The sequence below is a fragment of the Mauremys mutica genome, unplaced genomic scaffold, assembly GCF_020497125.1.
Source record: "Mauremys mutica isolate MM-2020 ecotype Southern unplaced genomic scaffold, ASM2049712v1 Super-Scaffold_100290, whole genome shotgun sequence".
Classification (NCBI taxonomy): Eukaryota; Metazoa; Chordata; order Testudines; family Geoemydidae; genus Mauremys; species Mauremys mutica.
Genome location: NW_025423305.1, coordinates 198,234 through 208,668, shown reverse-complemented (window position 1 = coordinate 208,668; position 10,435 = coordinate 198,234). Strand labels below are relative to the sequence as shown.

At 53.9% G+C, this 10,435-nt stretch overlaps 2 non-coding genes across 2 annotated transcripts; one reads left to right on the top strand and one right to left on the bottom strand.

Moving 5' to 3' along the window:
* Nucleotides 1-6,180: 6,180 nt before the first annotated feature.
* Nucleotides 6,181-6,262, bottom strand: TRNAS-UGA. The gene has a single exon. It is a non-coding gene; the product is annotated as a tRNA-Ser (tRNA).
* A 1,591-nt stretch (nucleotides 6,263-7,853) lies between these two features.
* Nucleotides 7,854-7,925, top strand: TRNAQ-CUG. The gene has a single exon. It is a non-coding gene; the product is annotated as a tRNA-Gln (tRNA).
* Nucleotides 7,926-10,435: the final 2,510 nt, after the last annotated feature.

Sequence of the window (10,435 nt, the reverse complement as noted above, 5' to 3'; positions counted from 1 at the left end):
ACAGAAGAGGGGAAAGGGTCTGGCTGAGTTGGGCTGTTGGGAGCAAGGAGTCTGCTGGTTTGGGGACTCGACGGGAGAACCCAGGCTCTGAGTTCGTGGTCTCCCCAAGATAGACGTTGCTGAATCTTCCTGCTTCCTGTGCTAACACAGAACTTTCCCAGGCTGGATTCCAGACCACTAATAAAGCTTCTGTTGTACAGCGCTGGCTGAGAGTCACTGGTGATTGTGGAAGTTAGGGGTGCAGGACTCCCCTTCGGGGGGGAAAGGCTTTCCGAGGTGTCTGATTCAGATGGACTCACGACAGGAAGGTCTTGGGGTGGGACAGGGATGCTGAAAGGTCCAAGGTTGGTCTGAGGACGTGCTGAAGCCAAGGAGGCTTCTCCCAGTGAGAGCATGTGGGAGGAAAGACTTAGACCTGCCAACTTTTTGAACATGTGAATGTGAAGTGACCAAGTGGTGAGTTAACAATGATGCTGTTGCACAGGATTTGACTGGAACTAGAAAACAAAAAGCCCTTAAAGTGGAACTCTTGGGTGACTAGAAAGATCTGATTTGTATTTGGAAGTAAATAGATTGTTACATCAGTCAGAACAGCCTGGTTTGGTTTGGATGGTTGGTTCATGGGTTGGCCGCTTTCCCTGGTAAATTGCAGAGGGTTCAGAGAAGAGCCACAGGAATGATTAAAGGCTTGAGCAGGAAGAAAAGTTTAAAAAAATCCTGCAGCCCAGGAGAACCTCCCACTGCTGGCAATGGGAATTGAGCCTTTGTAACTAGCTGCTGGTACCTGCGGTCTCAGCTATGGATTAAACTGGTGGCAAACACAGCTTCAGCCAAAGAAATGAAGGATGTAAGTGAAAGAGCAAAACTGGCCATCCGGGGAGCTGCTGCAGTCCCATCACCACAGCTGGAAGGGAGAAAAGGAAAAACTCCCTAAAGTGCTGGGAGCAGCACCGAGAAAAGGAAGTTTGGCCATGAGCTCAGTAGCAATAACTATGAAATGACGGAGTGCTTTCTCCTCTGTGCCGACAGGTTTGAATTGTGTCACTTTACTACAGGACAAAACTTTAAAATATCCTGCTCTAATTTCAGGATGGGTCTGTAAACATAATCGGGTCTCTGTGGGAAGTGGGACATTCAAAATTCCCAAGGAATTTAAGGGGTGGGGTTCACGGTTGGTCACCTGAGGGCAGTGCAGTTCAATCTGATGACCAGAGAGGAGAGAGCAGGGATTGTGGGACACCTACCTGAGGCCAGCTGCAGCGCTGTAATCGACCAGGGTGTCTACACCGGTACCGCGGCGCTGTAGCCCCGGTGCAGAAAGCTGTACACCTCTCGTCAGGGTGGTTTTTTTACAGCGCTGCAACTGTGCAGTTTCTGTGCACTAAGTGGCTTAGCAGTGTGCACACCTCAGGAGTTTTACTGTGCAGAAACCTGCCAGTGTAGACAAGGCCGTCAATGGCTTAACTAAGAACCCAAGACTGGTCATACTGGGTCAGACCAATGGTCCATCCAGCCCAGTGTGCTGCTGAGAGTGACCAGTGCCAGATGCGTCAGAGGGAATGAACAGAACAGGCTTGTTGACTGGCAAGATGAGGGTTTTTCACCATTGCCTTTAACTTCATTGTTGTTGATTCCTACTTATCCTATCTCACCACACCTCCCCCGAGGCCTCTGGGCAAATCAGGTGTGAACCACTCCTGTGATACAGGCCTGTCCCAATCCAGCTGAATTGAGGCAGACTTTGGGCCAATGTCCGTTTGGAAAAGGCCTGCTTAACCCAGCAGGTTTCTCAAAGTATCTGTTGCTGTGAACAGCATGAAGTGTAGCCGTGTGCAGGGGCAGCAGGTTATATGGGCTCGTGGTGCCCGAGCACCAGGAATATTCAAGGCTGGGGGCTGTGCTCCACCAATATTTGGAGCTGGGTTTCTCCCCTGACCCTGCCTGGAGCGGGCCCTGCCCCCCCGCCCCGCCCCGTCCCAGAGCATCTCCTCCCCCCGCCCCCGCCTCAGAGCTTCCCTGCCTGAAAAAAACAACCGGTGCCTCCGTCCCTTGCTTGTGCTGCCGGCTGCCTGCCGCTGCTTCTGCCTAAGGCTAGAGAGAGCAGCGACTGGCAGCCTGTTGGAGCACCAAGGGAGGGGGAGGGGGAGAGAGGAGTGGGGAGGAGGCACACATGTGCTTGGGAGCCCTCTCTCCTGTCCCCAGCACCCACCTGGAGGAGACGCCAAGGGGACTTCCGGCCAGGAGATGAACATCTGGAGTGGACCTCACTCACCAGAGCAGCTGCTGGGGCTTCCATGAGGCTTGACCCTGTGATCCATCCCCAGTGAGGCTATGGTGAGGGGCAGCAGGCTGCAGCAGGGGAGGCAGGAAGCCACATGTGCTGGCAGTTCCCCCTGCCCCCCAGCACCCACCCACCCACCCACCACAGGGGAGATGGGGGTGGGGGGCTTCCTAGACCTGAGCAACTGGGGCTTGGGTGAATTTTGTGACACCCTGCCCCCCCCAGCCACCACCTTGCAGTCCCCACTCCTGCCCCACGCTGGGCAAGGGGCAGCCCCATCCCCCATCCCCAGTGAGGCTATGGTGAGAGGCAGCAGCAGGGGAGGGCACACATGACGGCAACAACCCCCCACCCCCGGTACCCACCATAGGGGAGGCGTGTGGGCTTTCTGGACCTGAGAGAGGCCCTAGGAGCATGTGCAGTGACCATGGTGCAAAGTGAGTGTGCTGCCGGGGGGGGATCCTCTCTGGCCCTAACCCTGGGGTAGCCTGTCTGCACCCCAAGTTCCTTATCCCCAGCCCTGCGCCCCCAGCACCCCAACCCTGAGCACCCTCCTGCATTGTGAACCCCTCATCCCCAGCCCCACCCCAGAGCCCTCACCTGAGGGGAAAACCGTGCAACTTAAATTTGGTGGTCAGTTTGGTGTATCATTGTGTTTAGCACAATACTTGATTATTTTACACCCTTTAAAGTGTATAACTAGTTGTATACAGGTGTTACTAAGTGGAAATGTTCTTAATGTTTTCTCTGAATACTGTGTGGGTGTCTCAGTTTCCCCTATGCATTTCTCAAGGATCTAGATGGTGGGATAAGGGGGTGTGATTGTTGTAGAGCCCTAGAGTGCCAGTGTGATGCCGTCTGCACAGAGAATGGCCAAAACCCTGTCTCCTGGTAACTGATGGCCTGGGCCACTCTCCTGCAAGGTGCCAACTGAAGGTGTTGGAGAACAGAGAGATCAGGTGGCCTCCTAATGCCTGGAAAAGAGACAAAGGCCAGAGGAAGGAGTGTCAGTGCCTGTGCGGACTTCCGGGAAGAGCATGGTGTGGAAGGGGATGCTGTGATGCTTTGGAACTACTCCATACAAAGCCAGTCAGGACTCTGGGGGAGCCTCCTCTCTCGGAGCAGACTGTCTCCAGGGCAAGAAGCTTACACCTTGCTGGGTCTGACTTCAGAGCATTCAGCCCTTCCACACCATGCACTTTCCACAGCGAGTCTGCCCAGGCAGGTCCTGGGGCAACTAGAGGTCCCTGCACCCCAACTCTGCAGTCAGACGTGACTCTCAGCCAGACAGTAAAACAGAAGGTTTATTAGATGACAGGGATACAGTCTAAAACAGAGCTTGTTGGTACAGAAAACAGGACCCCTCAGTCAGGTCCATCTTGGGGGGTGGGGAGCCCAGACCCAAGTTCTGGGTCTCTCCCCATTTCCTCAGCCAGCTCCAAACTGACACTCCCTCCTCTGGCCTCTGCGTCTCTTCCGGACAAGGAGGCCACCTGATCTCTTTGTCCCCAACACCGTCAGTTGGCACCTTGCAGGGGAAACTGAGGCACCCACACAGTATTCAGAGAAAACATTAAGAACATTCCCACTTTGTCACAACAGGTGCAACAAAATATAATACCGTATATTGAAGTAGGCAAGTGCTGCTTCTGACTTTCCACTTTTAATTGACCCTTGTAATCTTGTGGTGCCGACGCGTTGTAGCTTCATTTTATATCGGCTTACAGGGCGGGAGCGGGGGGCCACCACCAAAAATCATACAAACCTGCTGCCTATGGCTGTGCTCCCCGAGAACAAAGCGCCTCCTGCACAAAGGGGATGAAAGAACCTGCCAAAGCCTGGGATTGAACCACAGACCTTTAAATCTTCAGTCTAACGCTCTCCCAACTGAGCTACTTTGGGCTGGTGTTTCTCTGCTTGGGATGTTTTTGTCAGCAGTTGCACACAAAAAGGACAGTAAAATGAACGGCTGCTCCACACCCCCACCGGAGGAACCCGACGCCCTTAGCTGTGGGGAGTAAGAAGTGGCTGTTGGCTGACAGGGCCTGTCCCCGAGGAGCTGGAACAGCAGCTGCCGCCTCCCCCTCGACTCCAGGCTGTGGGAAATGCTCATTGCCTGGCTGCATGGGCGGCTGCCGCTCCGTGCTCTGGAGAGTGTCTGTATTGCTCTGTCAACCCCCCGTCTTCACTGAGCCAGTCTGGTAAGGTCCCAAGTGCCCCCTCCGGCCTGGCAGCTGAGAGTCTGTGCAGACATCAGTCCCCCTGCCGGGCTGTCATAAACAGATAGTTAAGGGTTAAAGTCTGTTTTACCTGTAAAGGGTTAACAAGCTCAATAACCTGAGAAACACCTGACCAGAGGACCAATCAAGGAACAGGATAATTTCAAATCTCTGTGGAGGGAAGCTTTTGTCTGTGTTCTTTGTTGGCTCTGTGTGTTCTCTTTTTGGATCTAAGAGAGGCCAGTCATATCTCCAAGTTCTCCTGGAGTAGTTCCTACTATTCAATAGTGAGTATTAATTAAAAAGGCGGATTAGTCTTATAATTTGATTTCTACATTTGCAATTGTGTGTTTGCTGGAGAAATTCTTTATTTCTATTGCTGTTATTGCTTTTGCTGAGAAAGAAAGGAGGGGGAATTCTCTCCAAAGATTGATAAGTTTAGACCCTGTATATTGTTCCATCTTGGTTACAGAGACAGTGACTTTCTTTTTTATTCTTTAATAAATTCTTTTCTATTAAGGACTTGGTTGATCTTTCCTTGGGTGGATTCTCAGGGAAAGGGGAGGGGGAGGCATTCCTCTGTAGTTAAATCCCGGTATCTCTCCTAGGAAAAGGGAGGGGGGAGAAAGCAGGAGGGAATGGTTTATTTCTCCTTTGTGTAAGAACTCCATGGATTTGGGGCTCTTGGGATCCCCAAGGATTTTGGGGAAGGACTGTGTCCCAATCCACATACCTGATTGGGTGGTGGCAGCTTTACCAGATCTAAACTAGGATTTTAGTTTAGAAGAAGGATTCATGCAGGTCCCCATATTGGAACCCAACAGCTCTAAGTGGGGGTGAGACCTATGACACGGGCCCACAGGCAGCAGCAGTGCCAGCCCCCCAGGGGCACTCAATGTACTTCCTGTGGGGAAATGGCTCCTTGGCGTCCAGCTGCTAGAGTGAGAGCCAGGAGAGAGCAGTGTCTGGCTCACCGTGGGGGAGAGAAGAGACCTGGTGAGTGCGGATCTCCCTCAGCCTCCCCCGCAAGGCTGGTCAGTTGTATTGTCACTGTGATAGTCGGTGCTTCCCTTCAGGGCCGGCCCTAGAGGGGTCTGTGACAAATCCCCCCTTTCCTGCCCAGGCCCTGCCCCCACTCCACCCGTTCCCCCAAGCCCCCAACCCTGTCCCATCTCTTCCCACCCTGCACCTTCCTCTCCCTCCCCCACCTCTTCCCGTCCCTGCTCCTCCCCCTCCCCACCCAGTGCCTCCTGCACCCCACTGAACAGCTGATCACTGGCAGGTGGGAGGGGCTGAAGGGGAAGAGGAGGAGCTTGTCAGCAAGGCCTGTACTGGGGTGGGAGGAGCTGGCTGCCAGTGGGTGCTGAGCACCTATTTTTTCTCTGTTAGTTCTGCAGCCCCGTAGCTCCCATGGAGTCGCTGACTTGGCTCCTTTCACACCCTAGAGAGAGGAGCAGAACCAGGGCTATGGCTGATCCATGGGGCACCAGATGAGTGGTTGAGGCTTCAGGTGCTGAGAGTTTGCCTGACCCCTCAGGGACACAGTGTGAGGTGGTGTCCCAGGGATCTCTATGAAAGGAGCAGAACAGGATTTACTTGGGGTGGGAAGAGAATTGAGAATGTCTCAGGGGGTTGTACAGAGGTATTGCCCGGGTGAGAGACTGGCTAAAACTCAGGCCTCGCTGTGAGCAGGATTTGAACCTGCACAGGGGAACCCTATTGGATTTCAACTCCAACGCCTTAACCACTCAGCCATCACAGCTGTGAGCACAAAACTGCCCCAATGCCACAGAAACTGGTAAAGAATCCCAATGCCCAGGCCTGAAGTCATCTGAACTACAGAATTCCCACCGCAAACCTGGCTCCCAAAGCACAGGGGGGATTTGGGTTTGTTCTCTTTGCTTAGCCATGTGCAGTCGCACAGAGAGCGCGTTTAACAGTCTCCCCTCCCACAGAGCGGGAAGGGGAAATGATTCTCAACTTGAAGCCTGATGTAGGGTGACCAGACATCCTGATTTTATTGGGACTGTCCCGATATTTGCTTGTTTGTCCCACGTCCCGACTGATGTTTGGTCGGGACACTGGACAAACAAACAATTTTGCCCTTTTCTCCGGCACACAGGCAGAGCCTGGAGGGACACTTGCCCCCCCGACTCCACCCCCTCCTTCCCCCATTGGATCCCTCCCCAAATCCCCGCCCTGGGCCTGCCTCCAGCCCCACCCCCTCACTGCCCCATTGGATCTCTCCCCAAATCCCCGCCCTGGCCCTGCCCCCAGCCCCACCCCCTCACTGCCCCATTGGATCCCTCCCCAAATCCTCGCCCTGGCCCTGCCTCTTCCCCAAGCAGGTGGCATTCCTCCTCCCTCCCAGGTTTGCACATGGGCCATAGCCATGGCCGGGAGGGCAGCATGGAGGCTGCTCCAGCCCTGGAGCCTGCGGGGCAGCGCAGTGGGGCTGGGGGCAGTGCGGAGCGGGCAGGGCCCAGGTGGGCGGGGGGCGGAGACACATGTGGGGCAGACACGCTCCTGCCGGGAGGGCCCGGGCCCGGCTGCCTGGTTTGCCCCTTGCCCGGGAGCTGCAGGAGGGACCTGGAGCGCAGCTCGGCTGCAGAGCTCGGAGCCCAGGCTGGGCCCAGGAGCGAGGGGATGGGGGAGCTGGGGGTGTATCGGGGGTCGGACCCGAGAATTGGGTGGAGACGGGGCTGTGCCACTGCCGCCTGGCGGTGGGGGGGGGGGAGCCGCCGGCTTTTTTTTTGTTGCTCCGCCCCCCGCGTCCTGATATTTCATCTTTGACATCTGGTCACCCCAGCCTGGTGTGAGTGAGGATGTCTGGACCAAGGGGCCAGGGACTGGCCTTTGCTAGAGAAACCTCTGTCAAGTTTGAGCCAATTAGGACAAGTCAGCAAATAAGAACAACCTCAGGTCTCAGTAACTGCTGCAGGTAGCAAAGTCCTACAGGGAGCAGTTTCTGGCACTACACCTGCCCAGCTCTGCTCCCCGGCTCTTCTCGGGCTCCTGCTCTCTCCTTAGCTCTGCCCCACTCTGGCCCAGGCAGTTCCAGCTCCTACAGAGGATGGGACCCCCTGGCCTGGTGACTCCCTCATTACACTGCCTGGCCTGTCAGTGCGGCTAACTTGGAGCTTTGGCCTCTCCCCATTGCCCCTGGGGACTGTCAGTCTCAGGGGCCTGATTTCCCATTGGCCCTTCCCCCTTCTATTGGTGCTGGGAACTAGCCAACCAACCCCCCCCCCCCGACACACACACACACACTAAGTTTTAGTAAAGGGCCAAGAGCCCCTTACACAAGCCAGCCCCGTGAGGGTCACCGATGTGCAAAGAAGGCAGCATGAGCTGGTCCCATGGTGTAACGGGCAGCACTCAGGACTCTGAATCCTGCCATCTGAGTTCAAATCTCAGTGGGACCTTGTATTGGCTTGTGATAAAGTCCTGGAGCTCCCAGTGCTCAATTTCCCTGTGTCCAGCTGTGCAAGAGGCAGTCTCCCCCCCTCCTGCTGGGTGACTTACACCTTGTAGAGCCAGGTCTTTGGCTGGGAAGGCCACAAAGGGTTGGGGCTGTGGAACTTGCTACCTTGATGGTTGGGCTTCACCTGCTGCCCACAAGTTTGGCCCTTGTGCTTCCTGCCACACTTTTCCTCTGGCCCACATGGCGCTTGAAGAAAGGAGTTTCAGGGCTGGGATTGATAGTCAGGGCTTGGCAGGAGGGAGGAAGAGCCCCAGGCTGGAGCCTGTCACACGGTCCCTCCTCTGGGCACTGTTCTCTATTTGGTTGTCATGCTTTTTGTTGCTATGGCAACTGAGTTAGATTATTAGGGGATAGTCCAGCCTGTTTCGGCCGGTTGGGTGAGCTGTGTGTCTGTAAATAAAATGGTAGTTTTGTTAGCTGTCTGCTGTCTGGCCTCAAGTGATTTCTTCCTAAACCGGCTGCCCCCAAGGATATAACAGTAGACATCTTGGCTCAGGCTCAATACTGGGCTCTGGGAGCCCTCAAGGTAGGGAGGGAGTTTAGCAAGCAAGAAAGGTAAAATGGCAGTGGAGTGTTACCCTGGACTCAATGGCATTTCTCCATTGGTCTGTCTGCTTTGGGGCAGGGACAATAATACGTCCTGCTGCTTTTGTTATTTCAAAGGGCGGTTTAGGATTTTCATTCTCACACACGGTGCACAAAGCAGGACTCAACCCTCGGTGCAAACTAAATGAGTTGCTCACAGATTCTGGCAGCCACAATGAGCATTTGGTGTGAGAGCTCAGACCTGCCCCTGTCCCAGAGAGAGGGGGGTCATCTGTGTTGGGCTGGACCACTGACCTATCAGCTCTTAACTCCCAAACTTTCAGTAACTCTATCATCAGTGCCTGTGAGTGTAATTTAAACCATAAAAACAGCTATACTGGGCTGGACCAAAGGCCCACCCAACGCTGTGTTTTGTTCTCTGACAGTAGCTAATACCAGGTACCCCAAGAGTTACTCAAAAAGGCACCACTGGTAGTTGAACCCAGGATCTCCTGTTTATAAAGCAGGTGTTTTAAGCTAGCTAAGCCATGGTGCCTGCTTATAACTAAGACACAGTGTCTGCCCACAGCTGACTCCCTGCCAGCCCCACTGGGGCCTGACACGCTTTGCATGTGTTTGGATACTGCAAAGCAGAGGAGCAGGTGACGTTTTCCTTGCAAGCTGTGTGTGTGTGTGAATCTTTGGCCAGGTCTGCACTAATTCTTTCAGCAGAATTATATTGCTCAGGTGTGTGAAAAACAGACAACGCACCCTCGTTCGGCAGCTTGTGGCTGGTACACACACTGCAATGCCACGTCTGGCGACAAAACTGCCCTGTTTTGGTGACAAAATAAAAACACCTCGACGAGAGGCCTAGAGCTTTTTGCAGCAAACTTCAAGCGATAAATTGTCAGTGTAAATGCTGCTGGTCATTATATCACCATGACTGGTCGCCACCAGTATCCCACCATGCCTGCTGTGAACTCGCCTGCCCTGTATTTCTGCTACAGAGGCTGGGCCCTTCCCCTTTCAGTGTCCCCCTGCTCCAAGGGAAAGTTCTGACAGCTGAGCTGATATCTGCACTGGGATTAGGTTGATAGAACTGCATTGCCAGCCTAAGTAATGTAATTACACCAACCTAATTTTGTAGTGTAGACCTGTCCAAAGAATCACACACCCACCTTGGGAGCAAAACTTCACCTGCTCCTCTGCTTTACAGAATCCAATCACGAGCAACACTTGTCAGGGCCCAGTGGGGACTGGCACAGAGTCAGGTATGTGCAGACACGATACTGTAAGTGACAGCAGGCACCATGGCTTAGCTGGTTAAAACACCTGTTTTGTAAACAGAAGATCCTGGGTTCAACTCTCAGTGGTGTCTTGGGGAGTGGCTTTTAGGGCACCTGGTATTGGCTACTGTCAGAAGACAAAAATCAGAGCTACATAGATTCCTATGCTGCCCCTTCCTCCTGCCCTTACGGTCATTACAAAGTGGCAAGGCAGAGCCCTCCCATTTTTAAAAGTCCTGGGGTGTTGTTCCCCCCTGTTCAGGCACCCCTGGGGCCCTGCACTTCACACAGCTCTCCCTGATTTCAGCTGTTAGTGAGGGAGCCTCACTGCTAGCGCAGACTGGGCAGTTTCTTGCATGAGAGACACTGTCCCAAAGCAGGACTAATGCTTAGAGCTGGTTCTCAGTGATTTCAGATGTGTTGGGCTGCAGCAAGACTCTCCATTGAGTCTTAACCAGCTCTGTTATTACACAGGGAAGAACAAAAGGGTCAAATGGTGCCTGGAAGCCTTAAGAAGGATCCACCCCACCGAGGACAACACTTGTCGCTACCTGCTCTCAAGCTCCACAGAGACTGTTTTGAGGTCACTCCTCGCCTTTATCAGCCTAGGGAACTGGGAGAACAGCAATTAACAGGT